This window comes from Podarcis liolepis (genome assembly GCF_965112155.1).
Source record: "Podarcis liolepis genome assembly, chromosome: 13".
NCBI lineage: Eukaryota > Metazoa > Chordata > Lepidosauria > Squamata > Lacertidae > Podarcis > Podarcis liolepis.
The window spans coordinates 43,482,591-43,509,730 of NC_139573.1; the positions used below are offsets into that span (position 1 = coordinate 43,482,591).

Here is a 27,140-nt window from a genome sequence, read left to right on the forward strand (position 1 = left end):
AAATCAGCCATGATAAAATGGGCTCAGGATATTGGGTATAACATCATGTTTGAGGACTGGGAAAGGTTATGGACCACCGGAATGAAATTCACGGCATATAATGCCTTGAAGGAAAATATTATGAAAATGATTTATAGGTGGTACATGACCCCAGTCAAGCTTGCAAAAATATATCACCTGTCTGATAATAAATGTTGGAAATGTAAGGAGGCTGAAGGGACATTCTTTCACCTCTGGTGGACTTGTCCAAAGGTGAAGGCCTTCTGGGAAATGATCTATAATGAGTTAAAAAAGGTATTTAAGTATACCTTTCCCAAGAAACCAGAGGCCTTCCTCTTGGGCATTGTTGGCCAGAAAGTGTTGAAGAAGGATAGAACTTTCTTTATGTATGCAACTACAGCAGCAAGAATACTTATCGCAAAATATTGGAAGACACAAGATTTGCCCACACTGGAAGAGTGGCAGACGCAATTGATGGACTACATGGAACTGGCTGAAATGACTGGCAGAATCCGAGATTTGGGAGAAGAAACAACGGAAGAGGACTGGAAAAAATTTAAGGACTATTTACAAAAACAATATAAGTTGTATGAATGTTAAAAATTTACACGATTCGGAAACTATAGCTTCAGCAATTAGATTTGGGAAACAGGAAATTATATTTTAAGTAAGAAAAGGTCAAAATCTAAGGTAATACTATGTTTAATTTAAGATATAAGTAACTGATGAAAAGTATGTTAAATTTAGAGGTATAGTATTTGAAAAGTACAAAATAAGGTACAAAACAAGGTAATAATTTGCTGATATCTTTATTATAAAGAATGCAGGGTAAGGGAGATGCGAGGAAGTCCAGTTAGTTATATAAAAAATGTGTTGAATGGTTGGTTTTCTTTTCTTCTTTTTCTTTTTTTCTTTTTCTTGTTCTTTTACTTTTTTCTTCAGTGTATGTTTCTAACTTTGTATTTGAAAACTTAATAAAATATTTATAAAAAAAGAAGAAGAGAAAATCCTTTCGCTTTTCTGGGGCGCAGGGAAGTCTCAGAGCCGGAGGTTGGGGAAGGGACCCCCTTTGCTCTGCCCTCTTCTCCCATCTTAGATTTGCATGGGGGTCCCCGCCCGAGCTTGCCTGGCCACCGGGCCACACAAGGGCCGCGCTCTACGCGGCGCACCTTGCTAGCCGCGCAGCTGTCCTCCGCGGCTGCGGAGCGGCCCTGCGCCGGTGCCCAGCCCCTCTGGGCGCCCGCTGCACTGCCAATGACAAGCGGGCGACGTCGCGGGCGGGGAAGGCGTCGCTTTCTTTCCCGATCCTGCATCCTCCCAGTCTTCCAGCCCTTTTTTGGGTTGGAAGCTCGTCTCGTTCGCCCTTCTCCTGTCTTCACCCTGCGCGCAATTTTCCTCCCTCGTCTCCCTCCTCATTTCTCCTTCCTTCCTTCCTTCCTTCCTTCCTGACTGACTGACGGGCTTGGGCTCGGGCTCGGGCTCAGGCTCGGGCTCGGGCTCCGGGTCGGGCTCAGGCTCAGGCTCGGGCTCGGGCAGCCACAGCGTCGGCGGTGTTGGCGATCGGCGGCGCGGGGGGATGGCCCTCCCGGGGGGAGCCGGCGCTGCTCAATGGGGTTGCCAAGGAGACAGGCCGGCCGCCCCCCTCCCCCGGCCCGGCGCCCCCCGCCGCGCCGGTGCCCGTTATCGAGCTGGTGCGCGCCGGGCGCCCTATAAAAGCCACGGACGCGCCCACCGCCGCCCGAGATTATTGGGGGGGCTGAGCCCCCCCAAACGAATTTTTGAGGGGGCTCGGGCCCCCTCAAGCCCCATGGAGTCGGCGCCTATGATTCCGACTCAACTTCAGGAAGAACTTTCTGACAGCAAGAGCTGTTTGACAGTGGAAAGAAATCCCTCGGGAGGCGGTAGACTCTCCTTCCTTGGAGGTTTTTCAGCAGAGGTGGGATGGCCATCTGCCATGGATGCTTGAGCTGAGATTTCTGCATTGCAGGCGGTTGGACTAGATGACCCTCAGGGTCCCTCCCAATTCTACAATTCTATAATTCTGTGATTTAAAGTGCATCTAATGAGCATTTAAAGCACATGATGCCCCCCAAATGATCCTGTGCATTGTAGCTTCCAGGCTCTCACCTTTGTGAAACTCAGCCATAGTTGTAGAAAGAGTGCAGTGTCCTTTCAGGCTATTAGAGTGAGTCTGAATGTTGGGGGGGAGGCAGTTGAGTGTTGAGAGTGGTGGGCTTTAGAAGGGGGGGGCAAGGGCGGCTTCCGATTGGCTGCAGGAGCTTCCTGCACTCAGTCGGAAGCCATGTCGGACGTTCGGCTTCCGAAGAATGTTCACAAGCTGGAACACTCATAATTATTTTATTTGTTGAATTTATATTGCACCCTTTCTCCCGAAGGAGGCCAGAATGACATGAGATGTGGGTCTATTCTTGGCAGTTTCCCGTAGATTTGACACAGCTGAGGCGCAACTGGGAACATTGTGTGAATAAAAACCACTGACTTCAAAGTGACAACACTTACCTGCTTCTTTAAGATGTATGTCAGCAATGCAGACCATAGTGGCTAGCTTTCTGATTCTCTTGCTTGTTTGCTAGTTTCTGGCTTCCTCACATGTAAATGTGGCAGACACACTTAAAGAACAAATACCGTTGCTTCCATCATGCCTACTTGGACCCATCAACCCTTAAATCTGTGCCCTATATTGCACGCTTACATAATTCAATAAATAAACTCAAACAGCAGCAACAACAACAAAAACTGTGGGGCTATGAAAAATTCACTCTGTGTGTTTTGCTGCCTTTTTGTTAGTTATTCCCCTTGCAGAAGAAGAAGAAGAGGGTGGGGCTCTTTGTCTCCCTGCCCATCCCTTTCCCCACAGAAGCAGCCTTCCGCTTTCCTTTCACTTGGCTGAATCAGGCCCCACAGGTTTAATCAGATGTGCATCCAAGGGCCAATTCTGACTGTCTGTACTATCTGCACCCAGTTTACCGTACGGCCCTCTAAGGAGGCCTTTCCCATCCACTGTCCTGTTTTCCAAAGAGCGTTATTGGTAGCGATGGCCTTGGCTATCCATGCCAATGAGCCTTTGATAGTATGTCCACCACTTAGGAGTCCCAGCAAAAGCATAGCAGAAGGGGTGCTGCCACCACTATGGAGTTTGTGGCAGGGCTTTGGCTCTTCACTCTTCCTTTAGCATCATAGAGGGACCACAAGGATAATCCAGCCCCCTGCAATGCAGGAATATTTCAACCAAAGTGGGGCTCAAACCCACAATCTTGAGATTAAAAGTCAGGCTCTATTGACTAAGCCATGCTTGGTGGTCAGCATTTAATCTCAGCCTTTCTGGCAGTGAGGAGCATTGCACCCCTTTGCCATATTTGGGGGCGTTTTTGGAAGAAGCCGGAGACCACCACTGTATAAATATATATAAATATTACATATTTAAGGTTGCATGCTATCTTTCTGATCCCCATTCTATAAATCAGAGCTTCCCAATTTTAAATATATGCGGAAGAAGGTCTTGGGGTTTACTGCCATATGAAAATATTTTAACCCTGAGATATTGGAAGCAATAGCTTGTGTATATATAATAACTACCCTCTAATAACTTAATAATCCATCTTCCCTTTTTCCCCCCTTTACTGTATTCTTCTAGAAACTGGAGGGGTTGTGCCTCGGCACATACAGGTTGATTCTGTGACAGACCAGAACCAAGATGGAACTGTCTGTACATCATGTTGCCCTGATAAATTTTATTCTCATGAGAACTTTGGAACACAGATTGGCTTCATATCAATTAGAGCCTGAGGGTTTTATCTTCATATTTATGCAATAATCTGGTAGAAACTGTTGGGGCAAATGGATTATATTTACTGATACTGAGCTCCTTCTGTGGTCAGCTATAGTTCCAAGCTGTCTATATAATATAGTTACTTAGAAAAGGGGTCCTATTTATTTCTATAGGGCTTAATCCCATCTAAGTGTGCATAATATTACACTATTAGTCCGGAACACTTATTGCTTGTTTGCTTGCAGAGCAGCACTTTGTGACATCAGCTGGCAAACAGGGGCCAGGCTGCTGGGTTGTCAGGCAGATGAATTAAGAGAAATACAATCAGGAGGGTCAAAGTGTGCTGGGATGAGGCCACCGTGGGTCAGGCCAGAGGGGGCTGTTGGCCTGTGTGGTTGTGCCTCCCCTGGTTCTGCATTCTGCTCCCCTGATCCTTCCTTTAGCTGCTTGATGGTACAGTTGGAAGGGATGCCAAGGGGCATCTAGTCCAACCCCTGCCAATGCCAGGATCCTGCCCACACCCAGCCCTGGCTGGGCTCCAAACTCCAAACATCTTCTTACCAGCCAGATGCACTGACCCCTTGCAATTCTGCCTGGGCTGAAGAAAGGGGAGAGAGAAACATTTTGCCACACCGTGCAGCCCTATCAATATCTCAAGGGCCGTCACAGGGAGGAAGGAGGAAGCTTGTTTTCTCCTGCTCCAGAAGCCCTCAGGACCTGAAGCCGTGGCTTCAAGCTACAAGAAAGGAGATTCCAACTCAACTTCAAGAAGAAGAAGAAGAAGAAGAAGAAGAAGAAGAAGAAGAAGAAGAAGAATAGTAGTAGTAGTAGTAGTAGTAGTAGTTTGGATTTGATATCCCGCCTTTCACTCCCTTTAAGGAGTCTCAAAGCGGCTAACATTCTCCTTTCCCTCCCTCCCCCACAACAAACACTCTGTGAGGTGAGTGGGGCTGAGAGACTTCAGAGAAGTGTGACTGGCCCAAGGTCACCCAGCAGCTGCATGTGGAGGAGTGGAGAAGCGAACCCGGTTCCCCAGATTACGAGACTACCGCTCTTAACCACTACACCACACTGGCTCTTGAACTTTCTGACAGCAAGAGCTGTTTGACAGGGGGAAGAAATTCATCAGGAGGCAGTAGACTCTCCTTCCTTGGAGGTTTTTCAGCAGAGGTTGGATGGCCATCTGCCATGAATGCTTGAGCTGAGATTTCTGCACTGCAGGGGGTTGGACTAGATGACCCTCGGGGTCCCTCCCAACTCTACATTTCTATGATCCTATGATTTAAAGTGCATCCAATGAGCATTTAAAGTACATGACATCCACCAAATGATCCTGGGCGTTGGGGCTTCCCTTTCACAGACCTACAATTCCAACCAGAGGCCAACCAGAGTGTATTGAGAAGCAAAGCAGCTAGTAAGCCTGTTGCAAAGTCACATAATAATAATAATAATAATAATAATAATAATAATAATAATAAGTTAGACAACAAAAATTTTCCGAATACATGTTTGCCTTCAGATGTCTTCTAAAAGGAGCAAAGGGCAAGATTCTTTTATTCACAACCAGGACAGATGCACACACCATCTTCTGGCAAAATCCACCCCAGTAGTAACCAGGAAACTATCTGTTGTTTCTTCTTCTTCTTCTTCTTCTTCTTCTTCTTCTTCTTCTTCTTCTTCTTCTTCTTCTTCTTTTTGCAGAGGAAAACAGATTCCACTGTAGATTCTGAACTGACGGGAGGTGTGCCTGTTTTGTGCTTGGGTGAGAAGGAGCCTTGAGTAATCGCCAAGGAAGCTGAGCTGAATGTCTTTCCGCCCCATTGCAAATTCCGTCCTGACTTTGTGCCATTTCATGCCGGCCTGTCATTCTGGGTGTGAGATCACAGCAATGTCTTTGGGGAAAGCCCTGTTATTTAGGAGGTGTGGAGAAGGTAACAGAGCCCTGTCACTTCCTGAGGCAACCACACATTCATTGTTATGAGCTGAATGTCCTTCCTTCCTGTCCTGTTGACTCCCTATGTAGAGGAGGCAATTTCAATGAACTTTTCCCACTCTGTTTTCTCCCAGTTTCTTCTCTCCAGGCTGAAATTCTTCCTGCCCCCCTCTCCACCAACTCAACCATATTGCAGTGTCATCAGTACACCCCAAATTGCCATTACATTGGCACTGTGGTGTCAGGACTATCAAAAGTACCTTGCATTTTGCTTTGATGGGGGTAGTCGGTGTTTCCTTCTAGCACGGTGTCTTATCTACCAATAATAATAATATTTTTATTATTTATACTCCATCCATCTGGCTGGCTTACATAAAAAATTGTAAAGCATTAGAGATTAAAAATTTCCCAATGGCAACATTTTTACACCCGAAAACCATTCACTCTTATTTGTTTGCCGGGAGCTTAGATGACATTACATTGAGCAAGTGTTATTCCACATTTTCTAGTGCATCTTCCTGTCACTTTCCTTATCACAAAAAGTCTGATCTTTTGGGAAAGTGGGTTTGTTGTGCAAAAGCTTCAAATCAATGTAATTGTGCAACCTGAGTTTGTCAGTATATGATTGAATCTCACCCCAAACAGGGACAGTCTCTTATCTGTTTGGCACCAGCTGTAGAACCATTTATCTGCCTAGGTTTAACGTGACAGACAGCTTTATTTGTCTTGCTAGAGGGTTGCCTTCAGATGTCTTCTAAAAGTCAGATACTGTAGTTGTTTATTTCCTTGACATCTGACGGGAGGGCTTTCCACAGGGCGGGTGCCACTACCAAGAAGGCCCTCTGCCTGGTTCCCTGTAACTTTACTTCTTGCAGTGTGGGAAATACCACAAGGCGCTTGGAGCTGGACCTCAGTGTCCGGGCTGAACGATGGGGGTGGAGATGCTCCTTCAGGTGGTGAACGGGATGCCAAGGAGAATCCCAGGCAAGGCAAGATAATAATAAATTATTATTATTATTATTATTATTATTAAGATGGGAATATCCATTCCTTGCCATCAGCCCCTCAAACCTGGCAATTAGAGATGATCTTGGCTCCAAACAGGGAAGCTACGCTTCTGGAAATCTAGGGCAGCAAGCGTCAATATCCACACCAACAGCACAACAGAACCAGGCTGTGGTGCTTCTGCGTTAGTGGTTCATATGCAACATTTAATATGGAGAGATGTCACCCAGAAGTGACCTCCACAGGGCCAACATCTTTGACAACATTAACTCACACCCCATTCAGCAAAGGTCCTTCTCAATTTTAATTAAATGCTTCCTGTACAGAAATCCTGCCTGTTAGATCACTTCCTGTTGATCATGACTGGGAGAACAAGTGAAAGGAGGGGGCTTAAATTACTGGTTTCCTCGCACTATTTCCTTTTCCCTTTTCCTTTTTATAGTGATGGTTGCTGGTCTGATATTACAAAATGGACCAGCTTACAGCAGTTTGTGAAACCTGAACCTATGCATATTTACTTAGAAATCAGTCGCACTGAGTTTGGTGATATTTAAAAAGGTAAAGGTACCCCTGCCCGTACGGGCCAGTCGTGTCCGACTCTGGGGTTGCGTGCCCATCTCGCTTAAGAGGCCGGGGGCCAGCACTGTCCGAAGACACTTCCGGGTCACGTGGCCAGCGTGTCAAAGCTGCATCTGGCGAGCCAGCGCAGCACATGGAACGCCGTTTACCTTCCCGCTGGTAAGCGGTCCCTATTTATCTACTTGCACCCGGGGGTGCTTTCGAACTGACAGGTTGGCAGGCGCTGGGACCAAACGACGGGAGCGCACCCCGCCGCGGGGTGTTGCCAGCCTCAGGAGATATATAACGCAGTGTCTGCAGGTGTAGAACAGGTTATTTTACACCAGATTTTCTTCAATTATGGTAAATCAATATTAAATGCTTTTCAGAAAAACGTGGGTTGGCATTTTTTTTGTCACCGACGCACTGTGCATGCTTCAAAAACTTGTGTGCATGAGAAACACCATTTTCACAAGATACTCTTGTCTGGAAGCAACCTGAGAGAAAAGTGGGATTAGGGCAATACTGTGCCAGCTGTTAAGTCTTGCCCTACAGCAAACACAAGAGGGAATAACTAGTGACATGAATGGGAAAGGCTCTAGTTATTTGTTGTTTAGTCATGTCCAACTCTTCGTGACCCCATGGACCAGAGCACGCCAGGCACTCCTGTCTTCCACTGCCTCCCACAGTTTGGTCAAACTCATGCTGGTAGCTTCGAGAACACTGTCCAACCATCTCGTCCTCTGTCATCCCCTTCTCCTTGTGCCCTCCATCTTTCCCAACATCAGGGTCTTTTCCAGGGAGTCTTCTCTTCTCATGAGGAGTCCAAAACACTGGAGCCTCAGCCTCAGGATCTGTCCTTCCAGTGAACACTCAGGGCTGATCTCCTTAAGAATGGATAGGTTTGATCTTCATGCAGTCCATGGGACTCTCAAGAGTCTCCTCCAGCACCATAATTCAAAAGCATCAATTCTTCGGCGATCAGCCTTCTTTATGGTCCAGCTCTCACTTCCATACATCACAAAATAAAAAAAATTATTCCAGTAGCACCTTAGAGACCAACTAAGTTTGTTATTGGTATGAGCTTTTGTGTGCATACACACTTCTTCAGATATCTGAAGGTATCTGAAGAAGTGTGCATGCACACAAAATCTCATACCAATAATAACCTTAGTTGGTCTCTAAGTTGCTACTGGAAGTAATTTTTATAATTTTGTTTCGACTATGGCAGACCAACACGGCTACCTACCTGTAACTAGTTCCATACATCACTACTGGGAAAACCATAGCATTAACTATACGGACCTTTGTCGGCAAGCTCTAGTTATACGAATTCAGAAATGTGAGGCTGTGGACCACTTTGGCCTAATCCAAATGGTGGACAAGTGGGTTTACAGCTAAATGATGCTCAAATGCGGACAAGCCTGAAAACTGCCACTTGGAGTGGATTGTGTTTCCATTCCCGCCGGCTTCATTCTATGCTTCTGCGTCAGCGCTTGTACCTTGCTGCCAGTTTAGTGAGGAAAAACGAGGCATCCTAGGCTCTGTACCTTGCTGTAGGCTAGGGCAGAGTCCGGAAATGAATCATGGATGCTGCGGTGAAAGCTGAACTTTCCCACTAGTGCGTCACTCATGTTCAGCTTATCTTTGTGGGAAAAAGAGAGAGATGCAGTTAGGGGCAAAGGATTCCAAGAAGCAACTTCCCAGGGCTCAGACATACTTCTGCTGCCCAGAATCTTCCTGAATATTTCAGGTTCTCCTAATCCCAATCCTGACATAGAAAGATGTGACTCAAATTAAGACCGGATCAGATCTATAGCACAACATAATAATAAATGAATCTGTTCAAAATTTGGGGAAATGTCCAAGTGGAAACTTTTGGAATGTCGTGTTTTTGAAATCTGATCTTTTAAACATTACTCTGACCATGCCAGCTGCATGTTAAAGATTTCTAATTCATTTAAAGCCCTTAATGGTTTTGGCCCCGTCTACCTAGTCTCTACCTCTGTCATTCAGCCCAGACACAAAGATCAAGCTTCGAGGACTCTTTGACAATTCCCTCCTTGTGAAAAATGAGGTTGCAGGGAACCTAGTAGAGGACACGCTCCCAAGGTTTTTAGCAGGGGCAATTAGAATAAGATCTATTATTTGATCATTGATGTAAACCCCCAAAATGTATTTTCTATAGTTAAGTTTTTACCAATATCTTCAGTACATTTTATTTTATTTTATTTTATTTTATTTTTTATTTTATTTTATTTTATTACTATGGCTAGTGGCTGATGCAAATAAAGATTCTTCTGATTCTGACACCTCCCATCAGATGTCAAGGAGATAAAAAACTATACAACTTTTAGAAGACATTTGAAAGTTCTTCTGTGTGTTGGAAGCCACCCAGAGTGGGTGGGGCAGTAGTAGTGTTGTTGTTGTTTAGTCATTTAGTTGTGTCCAACTCTTCGTGACCCCATGGACAAGAGCACGCCAGGCACTCCTGTCTTCCACTGCCTGCTGCAGTTTGGTCAAACACATGTTGGTAGCTTCGAGAACACTGTCCAACCATCTCGTCCTCTGCTGTCCCCTTCTCCTTGTGCCCTCAATCTTTCCCAACACAGGGTCTTTTCCAGGGAGTCTTCTCTTCTCAGGAGGTGGCCAAAGTATTGGAGCCTCAGCTTCTGGGTCTGTCCTTCCAGTGAGCACTCAGGGCTGATTTCCTTCAGAATGGATCAGTGGCGTAGCGTGGGTTGTCAGCACCCGGGGCAAGGCAAGTAATTTGCACCCCCTAACCCATGGATTTGCGCCCCCTAACCCGTGGATTTGCGCCCACTAACCCTAACCCCCAGATGTTGCGCCCGAGAGCTTTTGGGTCTGTCTTGTAGCAAGTTCTCTCTAGGTATCAGTCTGGCTCTGTTGATCTGTTGTCTAACTTCATCTGCTGGGTATTTTAGTTCTAAAAAGGTTTGCTGTAGTTAGACAACAGATCAACAGAGCCAGACTGATACCCAGAGAGAACTTGCTACAAGACAGACCCAAAAAAGAAAATAACAGAACACCTCTAGTCATCACATACAGCTCCCAAGTTAAAACAGTACAACGCATCATCAGAGATCTACAACCTCTCCTGGACAATGACAGTTCTCTTTCTCAAGCTCTGGGAGGAAGACCTTTCATTGCCTACAGACAGCCACCCAATCTTAAACAACTCCTAACCCACAATAATACTGCAACCAGACTTAACACGGACACTGGCACCAGAGCCTGCAATAAACCCAGATGCCAACTTTGCTGCCACATACACCCAGACAACATCATTACTGGCCCCAACAACATCACACATACCATCTCGGGACTATTTAATTGCTCATCGTCTAACATTGTGTATGCCATCAAATGCCAACAGTGTCCTTCAGCTCTCTATATTGGACAAACAGGCCAAACCTTATGCCAAAGTATAAACGGACATAAATCTGACATCAAGAATCACAAAACAGAGAAACCAGTAGGAGAACACTTCAATCTCCCAGGACATTCTATACAAGATCTCAAAGTAGCTGTTTTACTACAAAGGAATTTCAGAAATAGACTGGAAAGAGAAGCTGCTGAATTGCAACTCATTACCAAACTTAAAACCATGGAGAGACCTGGTCTGAACAAAGACATTGGATTCTTATCTCATTACACATGACTAAGCCATTTTTCACCTTCTCACCCCTTGCCTTTTCCTGTAAGACCTATTGCAGTCGTTAAGAGTCGTCAACAGGCTCATCTCAGCTATCTGCCAATCACCCATTCCCACCACCCTTCTGAGTAATACCCCTCCCCACCTTCTCACTATATAGAAGGATCTGGCAACTTCTGTTTCAGTGTATCTGAAGAAGTGTGCATGCACACGAAAGCTCATACCAAGAACTAACTTAGTTGGTCTTTAAGGTGCTACTGGAAGGAATTTTTTTATTTTGACTATGGCAGACCAACACGGCTACCTATCTGTAACCCTATATCCCAAGTTTGTCCAGAATTAGGGATCCTGGATAAGGGAGGGGATGAGCTGCAGAGTATTTCTTTCTTTTCCTTGCCTGTATTCAGCATGCATTTCCATCCCATCTCCCCCGCGGCTCCTGCCAAGCCTGCACATGTGCAAAACATTGGTCTCGACCCCCATCTTGGCTGGTAGCTGTGACCTGTAAATGACATTAGCCTGGACAAGTCTGAACAAGTAATCAGAGGTTGCTAAGCAAACAATCCATCTACACCAAAGCCTAGGGAGAAGACCATCTATCTTACTTGATAACGGACAATGCAGTTATATCTCCATGACAAAAAAGGAACATCAATATTTTCACAATCCTAAGGCTTCCCGAGAGAGTTTAAACCAAAAACCAAAAACATGACAGTAGCACTTTTTAGTCTCTTATGTTGTCATGGCAGAAAATGGTGGTGGTGGGGGAATTCTTTTAGGGTGAGGACATTTTCAGAATGGGTGGGGAGAGTGGGGGGCTGGATGGATTGAAGCGCCACCATGGGTCAAAACAGCCGCTACTTTCTTACAGCATTTTAAGAGGAAGTTTCCACTTATGATGAGGCATGAATCACACATACACAATTTCCACAGATTGGGGGGCTCAGTTGAGGGGCGAAAGCTGCCATTAGATAAGGGGTCAGCAACCTTTTTCAGGCGTGGGCCGGTCCACCGTCCCTCAGACCATGTGGTGGGCCAGACTATATTATTAAAAAAATACGAACAAATTCCTATGCCCCACAAATAACCCAGAGATGCATTTTAAATAAAAGGGCACATTCTACTCATGTAAAAACACGCTGATTCCCGGACTGTCCGCGGGTCGGATTGAGAAGGCAATTGGGCCACATCCGGCCCCCGGGCCTTAGGTTGCCTACCCCTGCATTAGATCCATCAGGTCACAATACGTCGCTGCCATCAGACCAGCTACATGGCAGGCACAGAATATTGCCTCTTCCAGCTGGGTGATTCTGTTCATTAGTAAGCTATTAACTAAAGTATCAGAGGTGGATCAAAGTTGGGTCCCATTTCTTTTTGGGAAACTGTTTTGTGGCATAGGAGGGACAATTGGCTCATCAGCCAAAGCTTGTCTGTGGCATCTGGTTGTCAGAAGAGCTATGGGCATCCATCCTTAAAATATTTGGCTATGCTCAAGTGATACAGGTTGGCATAAATACCTAAAAAACTGAGCAAGACTGAAAAGCAGAATAGCCTGCTCAAAATATAAATATCGAGAGCGTTTGTTTTTGTTTTACAAAGAAATTCTAAATGTTTATTGCTCTTTTTCTTCCAAAGGAAGCAGAAATACAATGCACCACCACTCAGGTATAAAGCATAATTAAAAGAAACACCCAGGGTGGCGTTCAACTAAATTTCACTGGGAGTAATCACAATGAAATTAATGACTATGACTACGTTAGGGCCATTCATTTCAGAAATTCTATTTTGAGTAAAACTTAGTTTAATGCTACCCATAATGAATGCCATTTCTATGACACACAAAAGAAGACAGGAAACTGCTTTACATCATCAGGACAAACCATTTGTCCAACTAGCCTGGGGTGTTGCTAAATGATTTGCGGCATAGGCCTATGCCACAAATTGCATACAATGTGCTGTGCATATGCAAATATTGTATATGGATACACACACACACATAAGGTAAAGGTAAAGGGACCCCTGACCATTAGGTCCAGTCGTGGCTGACTCTGGCGAACCAGAGCAGCGCATGGAAATGCCGTTTACTTTCCCGCCAGAGCAGTACCTATCTACTTGCACTTTGATGTGCTTTCGAACTGCTAGGTTGGTAGGAGCAGGGACCGAGCAACGGGAGCTCACCCCGTCACGGGGATTCGAACCACCGACCTTCTGATTGGCAAGCCCGAGAGGCTCAGTGGTTTAACCCACAGTGCCACCCACGTCCCATACACACACATACACACTCACAAATTAGGCCACCCTCAAAATAAAAAAAATTCCTTCCAGTAGCACCTTAAAGACCAACTAAGTTAGTTCTTGGTATGAGCTTTCGTGTGCATGCACACTTCTTCAGATACTGTGTATCTGAAGAAGTGTGCATGCACACGAAAGCTCATACCAAGAACTAACTTAGTTGGTCTTTAAGGTGCTACTGGAAGGAATTTTTTTTATTTTGACTATGGCAGACCAACACGGCTACCTATCTACTACTAGGCCACCCTGTTAGCTAGGAGCTGGGGACATAACAAATATTCCTGCTTGATGCATTTTTCTCTCAAATGAGGTTCAATCCAATTAGAAAACAAATGTGAACATCTGAGATCGCCATTGTGCGTGTGCAAAGGACAACTTTGTGAAATGGAGTTCCATTGGGGTTTGCAGGGGTGGGGGAAAACAACAAAAAAAGCATGCACAATGGGTGAAGACATCCCCACCCTGCCTCTCTGATGTGAACAAAATTGTGCTTGGAGCACAGTGACTTCCCTGCCTCTCAAGCTGCTAATGTGAACATACTGGACAACCTTCTAAGTGCAAGGTCCACTGTCAGGGCCTCAGGAACAGAGGCACAGGGGAGAGAGGAAATGGAGAGCGAAGGGGAAGAATCGGAGGGCAGCGTAGGGGGGTATAGCAGTGACCCGAGAGATTCCATGAGCCTCTCCAGCGAATCAGAAGATTCCCAGAAGGAGGCGCCGATGGTCAGGGCAAGGGGGGCCAGCGGGGACTCCCAAAGCAGCAGCTGGAGATCAGGACCAGCTTCCCCACCAGAGCGTAGTGGGGGGGAAGGGTCCCATGCGTCAGGGGCAGCGTCTCCTCCAGCAGGGAGAGAAGATGAGTCAAGACTGACCACGCCTCTATCGGAGAGTGGGGGAACGGAGGGGAGGTCAAGTCCAGCTAGCCTCCCCGAAGGGGGAAGCAGTGACAGGAGCAGTGTAACAGTCAGGAGGAAGGTTGCCGGCTGGGCGCGCGTGCCAAGTTCAAATGTACAGGCGCGCGGGACAGGAGAAAGCCCGGATTCGGAACCAGGTCCTAAAGCCCGCCGGAGGCAGGGAGAAGACTCAGGGGACTCAGCGTCAGAAGAGTCTAGGAAGGGCGAGACCCCAGCGGACAGGCGGACCCAGAGGAGGAAAGAGCGGAGGAAGAGGTGGAGCAAGGCTAGAGTCTTAAACTGGTGTCTGGGGGGAGGAGACTCAGACGGAGCTTCAGCGGTCTAGAGTTTCAGACGTAGAGCTGCACGCTGCGGCTGTGACAACAAAAATGAACTTCAATAAAGACTTTTGTATATAACAACGGATTGGCATTGGTCCTTTGTGAGCTGGGACCTAGGGCAGCTCTGACATCCACGTTCTGTACCACTGAACTATGTTCGCTTTTTGTTGTCTCCGGGAGACAAGATTCTTCTTACCGGCTGTTCAAGAAGAATTAGTGTTGAAGTTGCTAAATTGACCTGTTGATCATGTTTTCCAGCTGCACCGGTTTTCTCCCCACCCTCATCCAAAAAAAAAATTAATTCAGCCTTGACAGCTGGGAGGAAGAGGGGAAGGGGAAGCCGCAAAAAAAGTCCTTCGCTGTCCCCATTTGCTAGATCCTCTATCTTAATGAGATCCCAGTTGTGAGCAGCAAAAATCAATAACTTTCATCTTTCTTTCTGGGAAGGCCCAGAGCAGGCCCCAGCGGTACTGGCTGATAAGCACATTTGTATGGATGTCAGCGTGGGGAGCAAGAATAGGATATGCTTCGATTTGTCAGTGAGAAGGAAAACTATCACGGCTTAGCACTGGGGTTGGATAGTGATGTAAAGCACTAACACCACTGGGAATAAGAAGAGTTTGGATTTGATATCCCGCTTTATCACTACCCGAAGGAGTCTCAAAGCGGCTAACATTCTCCTTTCCCTTCCTCCCCCACAACAAACACTCTATGAGGTGAGTGGGGCTGAGAGACTTCAAAGAAGTGTGACTGGCCCAAAGCCACCCAGTGGCTGCATGTGGAGGAGCGGAGACGTGAACCCGGTTCACCAGGTTACGAATATACCTCTCTTAACCACTTTTAAGCAGGTAGAAAACAAGTTTTGTTGGGATCTGAATCAGGATGGACATTTGATGCCCTGCTAACCAACCCATGCAGGGTATTCTGACAAGGTCCTAGAACCTTCCCAAAGCTGGGGGGAAACACTAACCAGGCTTCGGGGAGAAGCCTTATGCCTTGTTCCCAAAGCCCAACACCTTTCTTATCCGGCTTTGGGAAGGCAGCATGAGGGCCGGGTTGGGGGCATTGGAGGAGGAAAGGGGTGCGGTGGGGGCGGGCCACCCTGGGTGTCAGCACTGATGGGGGTGACAAAATGCCGGGCGGCACTCACAGCAGGGCCTGCAGTGCCCTAAGCCACGCGTCACTCCTGGGAGTGACACAGTAGCCCACAGGCTCCATGCTGCCTCAAATGGTTGGCCCGCCGCTTCCCCTTCAGCTATATGTGAGATTGGGAAACAATGAAAGCATACAGAAAAGACGTGCCTCAAACTCAGCCTTGAGAGCTAGACATGTATACAAGATAACACAGTCGCGTACGCCAGAAAGGGCGAGCCAAAGGGTGATGCCCACACTGAGAAGGGAGTAAAAATGAATAGAGTAGATTGAACAATGTATTAGGAATGTGCTGAATTCTGGTAGATAGATTGTAAGCCAAGCCTCCAAAAGAGGGGCGGCAGCTAGGGATAAAACTGCTGTGCTTATGCCCGATCGGGGCTCTTCGTATCCACGGGTACGGAGGGTCCGCTTTTGCAAACGCGCTAATAAAAGGGTTACCCTTATATTGAAGTCCTTTGTCAGTTTCTATCCACGGACAACTTCCCACAACTTTTGGCGCCCCAACGTGGGGCTCTCGACGGGCTGCTCGGGGGGATCTCGGAATCCGGGTAGGCGCCCCTCCGTCTTTTCGGAGTGACCCGAGCCGGAGTCCACCCGTGACGGTTCGCGAGGGCTAAAAGACAGGACTTGATATAGGGGGATAGAGAGAGAGAACTAGGTCTCATTTTTGGCGGTCCGGGACCGCGAGCACCCAGCGGGGACGCCCGCCTGTTCACTAGTTGCGAGAAGCGACGCTGGACTGTATTGGGTGAGTAGACATGAGAACTTTGTAAACTGTGCTGTGGGACGGGGGTGAGAGACTCGTCTCTTGGATGAAAGAGAGGCTCCATACGGACGCGTGAGTGTGGATCAGGGTTTCGGCCCTGACGGGAGGATTAGCTTGCGGTTCCGTCTCTCCCGCGAGGGAAGCGGCCAGGCGATTCCGTGTGATTGTGTGAGTGAGTGAAATTGGAGACATTGTAAACCATGGGTAAGGGTCAGAGTAAACGACAGAAGGATTCAAAGGACAAGGGCGCAATTGACCCTAACAGTCCGCTGGGTCAAGTATTGATCCAATGGGACGAGGACTATTTGAAAAAGTTCACCGGTAACCTCATAAAGGTCACCATGATCAATTTTTGCAGGGTGGTCTGGCCAAAGTACCCGATAGGGCCAGACGCCATGTACAACTGGGATCCTGAGGGGGAGACAGATAAATACTGGATGACTCAATTGCGAAACTATTTGATAGCTAATAAGAAAGATAAGGAGAAGCCTTACCTGGAGGTGTGGTTTCACGTTCAATTTTTTGGACCCGACCCACCCCCAACTAGGCAGTTTCTAATGAAAAAGAAGGAGGAGGAGTCGGACGAGGAAACACATCCCGTCCCCTCTGCTCCTCCGGCCATACAACGGCCACCTAGTCCGGTAACGCCCCCCGCTATAATAAACTCACCGACAGGAGGCCGGCCCGAAAGGGAAAAGAACTCCTCTTCCCCCGCCATTGAGGAAATTGAGACTCCAGAGGGAGGACTGAGCGATACAGCCGCCTCGCCGCCGCCATATTATGCGTTGCACAGGGAAGTACAACAACTGAAAAGGGACGTGTATAATTTCCCCCTCCCTGGAAAGACGTCTCACGCTTCCCCTGGGTCTGAGACATTTCGGAGTTATAGGAAGGAGAAAGGTTGGAAGTTCGTCCAGTCTCGGGATCCGAATGAATCCCCAGTTCAGAGTTTCCCCCTCCGGGAAACCCCAGGGGGCATTGATAATGCAGGCCACCCGGTTATGGTATATGTGGTTAGTCCCATAAAGCCATCGGAACTCAGAGAACTGAAGCAGACCTTACCTAAAATGCATGAGAATAGTCAGGAGGTCGCGAACCTCCTACAAATGTGGATGGGACCACACATATATACATATACTGAACTGATGTACATTCTGGGCCATCTATTCACCCCAGAAGAAAAAGCAATGATTAGGAGGGCAGCCATGCAGTATTGGGAGACTAAGGAATTACAGAGAGTGGCGGCTCCACCGCCCGTCGGTGCAGGGCAGCAACAGGCGGTCCCCGCGGAGACTAAGTTCCCCATAGGGGATCCGAATTGGGATATAAATGATGAGGCGCACCGGACACATTTGAAAGATTTGAAGGAAATGATATTGGAAGGTATCAAGCATGCCGTGCCTCAAAGTACCAACTTGACTAAGGCTTTTGAAGTTAATCAGATGAAAGAGGAGTCGCCGGGCGACTTTATACAGAGGATTAGGGACCATCTGACTAAGTACTCGGGAGTGGCGCCGGATACACCTGCCTTTGATAGCCTCCTAAAGATGCAATTTGTGACAAAGGCATGGCCCGACATTCAGAAAAAGTTGCAGAAGATGACCTGGCAGGACGCCGTGATCATAGATCTAGTAAGGACAGCACAACAGGTATATGTTAATAGGGAAGCGGTAAAAAGTAAACAAAAATGTCAGATGATGGCAGCTACTTTACAGAAAACATGGGAAATCAAGAAACAGCAGGAGGTTGAGGCCACTAGAGGGCAGAGGGGAACGGCATATCAGGGAAGGGGGCGGGGAAGGGGAGGAAATACCTCAGGCCCCGGTATCATTTGCTATCGGTGCAACAAACCCGGCCATTTCGCCCGGGAATGCCGAACTCCAAGGGCTAAATTACCTGAGAGGGAAGAAGTTAGAAGGGGGAACCAGGCGCCCAGGCAAAAAGGAGCAGAGGAGGATACTGGAGCGGCTGAGTTGTTTAGTTTGTATGACGAATAGGGAACCTCCGGCTCGCTCCAAGGGGCCCGGAATGAGCCACTGGTGAATTTGTGCGTGGGGCCCTCTAAGAAATCAGTGGTCTTTTTGGTCGACTCCGGAGCGACCCGGTCTTCTGTATGCATATCTATTCCCGGGGTGCGCAAGACCATGTCAAACTTGAAAGTGGTAGGAGTGAGCGGAAAAGCGAAAGAAGTTGTACAATTAGAAGAAACTACTATAATGAGGGGAAGCCGAATGGCAAAGGGGTCCTTATTGTTTATTCCCGAATCAGGAATAAATTTATTAGGACGAGATCTGATGGTAGGACTGGGGTTTCAGTTGCTGGATTTAGACTTAGGAACCCCCATGTATCCCTTACAGATAGAAGACGAGGAGCAAATAGACCCAACAGTGTGGGCAGATGGGAAGACGGTGGGGAGGCTAGAAATAGCCCCAATCAAGATCACAGTGAGACCCGGGATTACCCAGTCGTGGACCCCCCAGTATCCCATGACAAAGAAAGGAAGGGTAGGGTTACAGCCCGTAGTGGATGGGCTTCTGGAGCAGGGACTGCTAGAACCCACCATGTCACCTTTTAACTCCCCTATTTTAGCAGTGCAAAAGAAGGATGGGAAATATAGAATGGTTGAGGATTTGAGAAATATAAACAATATAGTGGTACCCCGGTTTCCAGTAGTGCCAGACCCTTACACGTTGTTAAGCCGTATCCCACCCACTACCCGATGGTACACGGTTATTGACTTGAAGGATGCATTCTGGACTTGTCCCCTGGATGCTGAAAGCCGAGATTTGTTTGCTTTTGAATGGGAGAATGCGAACACAGGCAGGAAACAACAGTACAGATGGACAGTTTTGCCCCAGGGGTATACAGAAAGCCCACTCCTTTTCGGGCAAGCGATAGGGGAGAAGTTGGCGGACTTTACTACCACTGGCCCCAACCTCTTGTTGGTATATGTTGATGATTTGCTGATAATTGGGGAAAAGGAAAAGGAAGTGAAACAGGATTCTATAAGATTGTTAAACTGGTTGGGAAAGCTAGGAGTGAAAGTATCGAAGGAAAAACTGCAGTTCGTCCAAAAGAAAGTAAAGTACTTAGGGCACTGGTTGGAAGGGGGAACAAGGAAGCTAGACCCAGAAAGAGTTAAGGGAATTTTGGAACTACAACCCCCAAGAAACAAAACAGATATAAGGAGGATGTTAGGGTTGCTGGGGTATTGTAGATTATGGATAGACCAATATGCAAAATTGGTTCAATTTTTGAACCAAAAGCTTATTGGGGACGAAAAAGTAACGTGGAAGCCAGAGGATGAATTAAGATGGGAAGAAATAAAACGAACACTGGTCGGGGCCCCAGTCTTAGCACTGCCTAATCTCCAGCAACCGTTTCATTTGTATGTAACGATCAGTTCCCAGACCGCGGTAGGGGTTTTGGCCCAAAAGAGAGGGGGGCGGTATCAGCCGGTCGCATACCTTAGCAAAACCCTGGAACCAGTAGTGCGGGCGTGGCCCACTTGCATCCAGGTGGTGGCGGCAGCGGCTGTATTGGTGGTGGAGAGTAGAAAATTAACTTTTGGAGGAGCGCTGATAGTTCATAGCCCCCACCAGATATCCACCATAATGACTGGGGTGGCCTCCACATGGATGACGGATGGTCGTTTGGTGAAATATGAAACCATATTACGAACAAGCCCCAACATCACCTTGGGGACTGACCGAAATTTAAACCCAGCTGAGTTTCTGATCGGAGAGAGAAAAGAGTGGGAGCCAGATGAACATGACTGTATGGGTACTATACAATTAATGTCCAAGGTCCGGGAGGATCTGTCAGAAATGCCCCTGGTGGGGGGGGAAAGGTGGTACACTGATGGTTCTAGTTATGTTGAAGAGGGGAAAAGGAAGTCAGGATACGCTGTAGTTAAGGAGGACGGGGAGGTGCTTGAGAGTGGGGCTTTGCCGGCGACTTGGTCGGCTCAGAAATGTGAAATCATGGCTCTGACACGAGCCCTTGAGTTAGCTAGAGGCCTAGAGGTGACTATATGGACAGACTCTCGCTACGCATGGGGGGTGGTACATACCTTTGGTAGAACTTGGAGAGACAGAGGGTACATTAAGGCGGATGGAAAACAAATCGAGCACATGGCATTACTAGAAAGATTACTAGACGCCCTCACGGAACCAGAAAAGGTGGCAGTAGTCCACGTCCCGGCTCACACCAGGGGAATGAGCCCCGCGGAAGTGGGAAATAGGTGGGCTGATTTGAGGGCGAAAGAAGCCGCCAGGGATACCCCTAGCGCCACACTAACCCAGCAATATAGTTTGAAGGTACCGGTCCTGATTAAAGAAGACACAGGAGACCTGGTTTTTACCTCTCAAGAATTAGACTACATGAGAAAGGAGGGATGGGAACATAGGAATGGTGATTGGGAGACCCCAACCGGGCAAATGGCAATACCTAAAGCTACGATGATGGGGATCTTAGAAAAGGTACATGAAAGTGGGCACTTCGGGACGGAGGCGATGATTAATATGGTAAAACCCCTGTATTGGAGCAAGGACATGTGGCCCATGGCTCATTCGATAGCTTGGAAATGTTTAATTTGTCAGAAAGTAAATAAGACCAGAGCAAAGAAAACTGAAAAAGGGGGAAGACCCCTCGCAGTCTGGCCGTTCCAGAGGATACAGGTGGACTTCACAGAACTACCAGAGAGAGGGGGGCAGAAATATTTGCTGGTATTTAAAGATCATCTTACAGGGTGGGTGGAAGCCTTCCCTAGCAGGAAGGCAACGGCACAAGTGGTGACTAAAGCCATCTTAGAACATATAGTCCCCCGGTACGGTGTAATTGAGGCCATCGACTCGGATAGAGGCACCCACTTCACTCAAAGGATTTTACAGGAAGTGATGGCAGCCTTGGGAATTAAGTGGGACCTGCACACACCGTGGCACCCTGAAAGTAGTGGCAAGGTAGAGAGGGCGAACGCAGAGATTAAAAAGCACTTGACTAAACTATATCTGGAGAATGGGTTGCCCTGGACAAAGAACCTTCCACTGGCTTTATTAAGAATGCGGGTGGCGCCGAGAAAGGACCTGGGAGTTTCTCCTTTTGAACTGATGACAGGGAGACCCTACCTGGCCCAGCTGGGACAGCCTCTCGTAGAATTTAGGGATCTGTTCCTAAGAAAATATTTACAGTCACTCTCCCAGTCTTTGTTATCTCTCCATAGACGTGGTGTTTTGGTCCAGCGTCCTCCTCTCCTAGAACATCAGCATACATTCCAGCCCGGGGACCGGGTCCTGATAAAAGCGTGGAAAGCGGAGAAATTGCACCCTGCTTGGGAAGGTCCGTTCCAGGTATTGCTTATCACCGAGTCGGCGGTGAGGACCAGAGAGCACGGGTGGACTCATTATCACAGGGTCAAGAAAGCCCCACAGGACTGGAGGGTAATTGTTGATCCCGATGACCCGCTGAAGGTGACGCTTACCAATCAGGGAACCAGGAACCGGAAGGAATCCAAACGCTAACCCCAATGTGTCTATTCTGTACCTGCAAGTGTCTTTTTGAATGCTGTTGCTGTTCTCACTGTGAAGGGTGTGTCTGCTGCGTCCATTGCACAGAGGAGTGCAATCTCGTGTGCATAACGGACATTATACTCCAATACTGCACGGTTGAGAGAGGAGGGGAAATTGCATATTGTAGTCTGGTTCCGACCCCCACAGTGGTTCAAGCCGTCAAGGAGTTGGAGGAGACATAATATGAAAATAAGTTGGTTGAAGGGATTCCTGTTGGGCCTTCTAATGGCCGGTGTGGTTTGGGGCTCCTCAGAAACATCGTCATGCGCAGAATGTATTCAGGTCACTAAAACTGGGAGTAGAATTACAAGGACTCTGATGTATTATAACGTTGCCCCAGAGTGTAGAGAGGCGTTAGACCCATGTGTCTATAATCAGACACAGTATTTCAGGTGCAGAACCAAAGAAAATAAAATTGAGTGTTATGAACCTCTAGCAGTGGGACCTATTACCTCCAGCATATATGTATATGGATATAAAGGGGGAACAGCAAATAAAGCGAGTGAGAGGGTACGTATGTTTTCCCTAGCACAAAACAGGCAAGGATATATAGCCCACAACTCTACTAGGGGCACGGAGAAGATACATGTTTGTTTCGATGCGTGTACTGCTATCATCAAAGGACAAGGGCCTAACGACCAGGATGGAGTTACCTGTGGGTCATTAGACTGGGAGAGGTCTTATCTCCAAGAGAATAAGTATTTGTTTCAACAGCTTATGGGTTCTAACGTAGGGGCCACCCCCATAACCAATTACTGGTATACTGGAGGGGTGGAAGAAGCACCCTCATATAAAGGACCAGAGGGGATAAACATTACCAGGGGGGCGGCTTCAACGGCCTGTGGTTCAGGGAAATGTAACCCTATATGTTTGTGGGCCGAGGAGTTATCTTCCACTACCCCCAAGTATATACATTTCGGATTGGGGATCGATGGTACTGGAAAGGACCCCTATGGATATCTGATAGTTCAGATCCACACCACAAGAGTAAGTAAACGGCCTATAACGGTATACGAGAGTTTTGAAGAAGAGATACAGCAATTGAACACTCTACTCCTGCCTCCAAAGGCTCATAACATGTTTTTAAGCCTGGCCGAGACCATCGCTAAAGAATTGACTGTGAGGAATTGTTTTGTATGCGGAGGGACTAACATGGGAGATCAGTGGCCCTGGGTAGCTCACGAGGTAAATTACACGGAAGTTCAGAGGAACGAAAAGAATTATTCATATCAGCATCCAGGTAATGAAGTGTGGCGCATATCAAACAGTTTGGTAGGAGTGGAGTGTTTTGTGAGGAATGTATCGGCAGAAGGGGAAGGTACAAAGGTGGGGGATACTCCTTGTGTAGGACAATGGAATAATAAACAATGGTGGAGCTCAGATAACATTTCCAGGGAATGGCCATCAGCACTAGCCAATATGACTAACATGACGTTTCTCAGGGACCCCCAGGACACCTCAAGAGAATGGACAACTCCAGACGGATTCTATTGGGCTTGCGGAGAATATGCATATAATAAACTGCCTTTAGATTGGGTGGGGTCCTGTGTGTTGGCCACTCTGCGACCAAGTTTCTTTCTGCTCCCCCTAGAGACGAAAGCCAAGTTGGGTATGCCCGTATATGAGGAACTAGGGCCCAGGAGAAAAAGGGCGATTCACATAGGGACATGGAAAGATAGTGAGTGGCCCCCAGAAAGAATAATCCAGTATTACGGCCCTGCAACCTGGGCTAATGATGGGACGGCGGGGTCTTTTGGAAGGGACCCAATTTATCTCTTAAACCGTATTATTCGCTTGCAAGCTGTAGTAGAAATTATAACTAATGAAACCGCTGCCGCTTTGACAAAACTTGCTAAGGAAAGTGCAAAAAGCCGCACCTATATTATGCAGAACAGATTAGCGCTCGATTATTTATTAGCGAAAGAGGGCGGGGTTTGTGGGAAATTTAATTTGACTAACTGCTGTATCGAGATAGATGATAGTGGGAAGGTAGTAAAAGACATAGCCAACCGAATGATAAAAATAGCGCACGTGCCGGTACAAACATGGGAAGGCCTTAATTTCAGGGAATTGTTTGGCTCATGGTTCCCGAAATTGCCAGGGTTACAAGCCATCGTAGCACTAATTGGATTAATAGCCGCTGGATGTGTGTTGATTCCCTGTGTGCTGCCCATCTTTATGAAAGCAATCAACAACTCACTCTCCCTGTTAGCCCAGCGACACGTAACCACTCAGTTAATGGCGATGAGATACAAACTCATCCCCACTGATGATGAAGAACAAGACCATTGGGAATTGTTGCGTGAGTTTGAGGCAAGGTACAAAAGAGAGGGGGGATTGTGAGATTGGGAAACAATGAAAGCATACAGAAAAGACGTGCCTCAAACTCAGCCTTGAGAGCTAGACATGTATACAAGATAACACAGTCGCGTACGCCAGAAAGGGCGAGCCAAAGGGTGATGCCCACACTGAGAAGGGAGTAAAAATGAATAGAGTAGATTGAACAATGTATTAGGAATGTGCTGAATTCTGGTAGATAGATTGTAAGCCAAGCCTCCAAAAGAGGGGCGGCAGCTAGGGATAAAACTGCTGTGCTTATGCCCGATCGGGGCTCTTCGTATCCACGGGTACGGAGGGTCCGCTTTTGCAAACGCGCTAATAAAAGGGTTACCCTTATATTGAAGTCCTTTGTCAGTTTCTATCCACGGACAACTTCCCACATATAGGATGGCTGAGTGGCAGGAGGCAGGCAGACTCCTCAGAGGCCCCACACAGCGTCCTGTCCCGGCTCGCGCCATGGGCTGCAGGCCCCGCCCCTGGGTGCAGGGCACGTGCGCCACCCCAGGCACCTGATCGGTTTGCTTGGGGGTGTCAAATTTTGGCCTCGCTCTACGCGACAAAGCAGTGTGCAGCCATGAGTCCTTGTCAAAGTGCTCTTGTGGCCCACTTGGTATGAAAAGTTGGGCTACCCTGAGCTAAATAAAAAGCGGTGACTTTTTGTTGTTGTTATTGTTGTTGTTTAATTGTTTAGTCGTGTCTGACTCTTCGTGACCCCATGGACCAGAGCACGCCAGGCACTCCTGTCTTCCACTGCCTCCCGCAGTTTGGTCAAACTCATGTTCGTAGCTTCGAGAACACTGTCCAACCATCTCGTCCTCTGTCGTCTCCTTCTCCTTGTGCCCTCCATCTTTCCCAACATCAGGGTCTTTTCCAGGGAGTCTTCTCTTCTCATGAGGTGGCCAAAGTCTTGGAGCCTCAGCTTCAGGATCTGTCCTTCCAGTGAGCACTCAGGGCTGATTTCCTTCAGAATGGATAAGTTTGATCTTCCTGCAGTCCATGGGACTCTCAAGAGTCTCCTCCAGCACCAGAATTCAAAAGCATCAATTCTTCGGCGATCAGCCTTCTTTATGGTCCAGCTCTCACTTCCATGCATCACTATTGGGAAAACCATAGCTTTAACTATACAGACAGAATCAGTGTGGTTAGAGTGGGAGACCAGGGATCAAATCCCTCACCTAGATATGAAGATCTCTGGTAAATGTAAAATTTTAAACCCCATCAATACAAAAAAAAAATGGCAACTAAATATTCATAAAAACTTAACACACCACCAAGGAAGGTACACAATAAAGATAGATCCCTCTGTCAAGACTGACTCCAAGTTAATAGGGGCCCTGGAACCCAGCGTAAACATGGGATTCTTGGCTCTTCCCTTCTCAAAGCAGAAACCCATCTTTCTTGTCCCTAGAAATTACCACCAATGTGCTACTGAAAAAGGCACATGTTGTTAAGCTTTCACTATCTTTTGGAATACAAATGCCATTCAACTCTCATAATTTTCTCCTTTATATACCTGTAAACCAAGATTTACAGCATCTGACAGGTGGGCTGGAGTCCATGAAAATTTCTGCCATAGCAAAAATGCTGGTCTTTAATGTGTCATAGGACTTTTTGTTATTTTTAATGGGAATGGAAGAATGGTTGGCACAGAAATTCGCTTTTGAGTACCAGAACTAAATTGAGCTCAATCCTTCTGCACAAAAACCCACTGCAAACCTTTTTACATTTCACTGGTATAATTTTGGACCAGAGAGGGAGTCCTTTTTCCTTTCCTTTTCGACTTGCTAGTCAAACAACATGTATTTCTTTCAAAACAATATTAACACAGTTCCTCCACATTTTCTTCTGAGATATTGAGTTCTGTAGCTCAATACTTTCAAAACGTACGGAACTTGCAAGAACAAATACTGAATTTAAGAGAGAGAGAGAGAGAAAAATCAATGGGACTTTTAAAATGCCCAGAATAACAAACTATCTCCAGTTTAGCACTGAAAATTAGTTCTTTTTTTATCTCCAGTCTAGCACTGAAAATTAGTTCTTTTTTTGACAACAATGTAGGTACTGAAACTGAAGGAGCTAGAAACACTATGAATGAAAATACCGCCAGTTTTCTGAAGTTTTTTTTAAAAAAGAGGTGGTGGTAGAAAGTATAAGTCATTTTTTGAGAAAAATAACTCAGTGTGACTTAAAAATATCAAGGAAGGAAATGCATCAAGTAGTTAGATGGGATAATAATAATAATAATAATAATAATAATAATAATAATAATAATAGAAAATAATATTACAGACAATTATTTTTAATCTGATTTCTTCCATGGGGATGGGGATTGCTAAACAAGGCTTCTCAAATTATTTCTGCAAATCCAAGCATTTAAAAAACCAGTGGCAATTGCAGTATTTCCACCCCCATTACACACGAAAAACAAGCAGATAGCAAGACACAGTTGTTTTTTTAAACCACCAGTTATTTGCCCGGCTTGAAAAAAGTGAAAAACAGCCGCGGGCTGTTTATCTCTATGCTTTTAGATCTTTCTGGCTCGAGCCCCCACCCCGCCAGCCTGGACAAAGGAGAGGCATTTACAGCCCTGTAATTTACAACCTTAGGCAAATTTACAGGCAGGTGATGATGCCGGCACCTTGAGACTTTCAAGCAATTCCAGGTCCATTTTACAGGCAGCTGCATGGGAGCTGGAGGCACAGCGGTACTTGCTCACAGACCGTGGCCGCCTCACCCATGAGGCAATGGGAGGCGACCGCCTCAGGCTCCAGAATTCACTGGCACAGCAGATCCCAATGTCAATTTTTCTTGCCCCGCCCCCCTTG

At 46.9% G+C, this 27,140-nt stretch overlaps 2 long non-coding RNA genes across 2 annotated transcripts in view; both read right to left on the reverse strand.

Annotated features, from left to right (window-relative positions):
- The window catches only part of LOC310690896, a 100,540-nt gene extending 87,535 nt beyond the window's left edge, over positions 1-13,005 (reverse strand). Inside the window, exon 1 of the long non-coding RNA XR_014518263.1 lies at positions 12,959-13,005. This is a non-coding gene — a long non-coding RNA (uncharacterized lncRNA). The remainder of the gene's footprint in view (positions 1-12,958) is intronic.
- A 659-nt stretch (positions 13,006-13,664) lies between these two features.
- On the reverse strand, positions 13,665-25,436 carry LOC310690912. Its single transcript, XR_014518279.1, has 3 exons — positions 24,696-25,436; positions 14,632-15,742; positions 13,665-13,831 (listed from the first exon to the last, which is right to left on the reverse strand). It is a non-coding gene; the product is annotated as an uncharacterized lncRNA (long non-coding RNA).
- Positions 25,437-27,140: the final 1,704 nt, after the last annotated feature.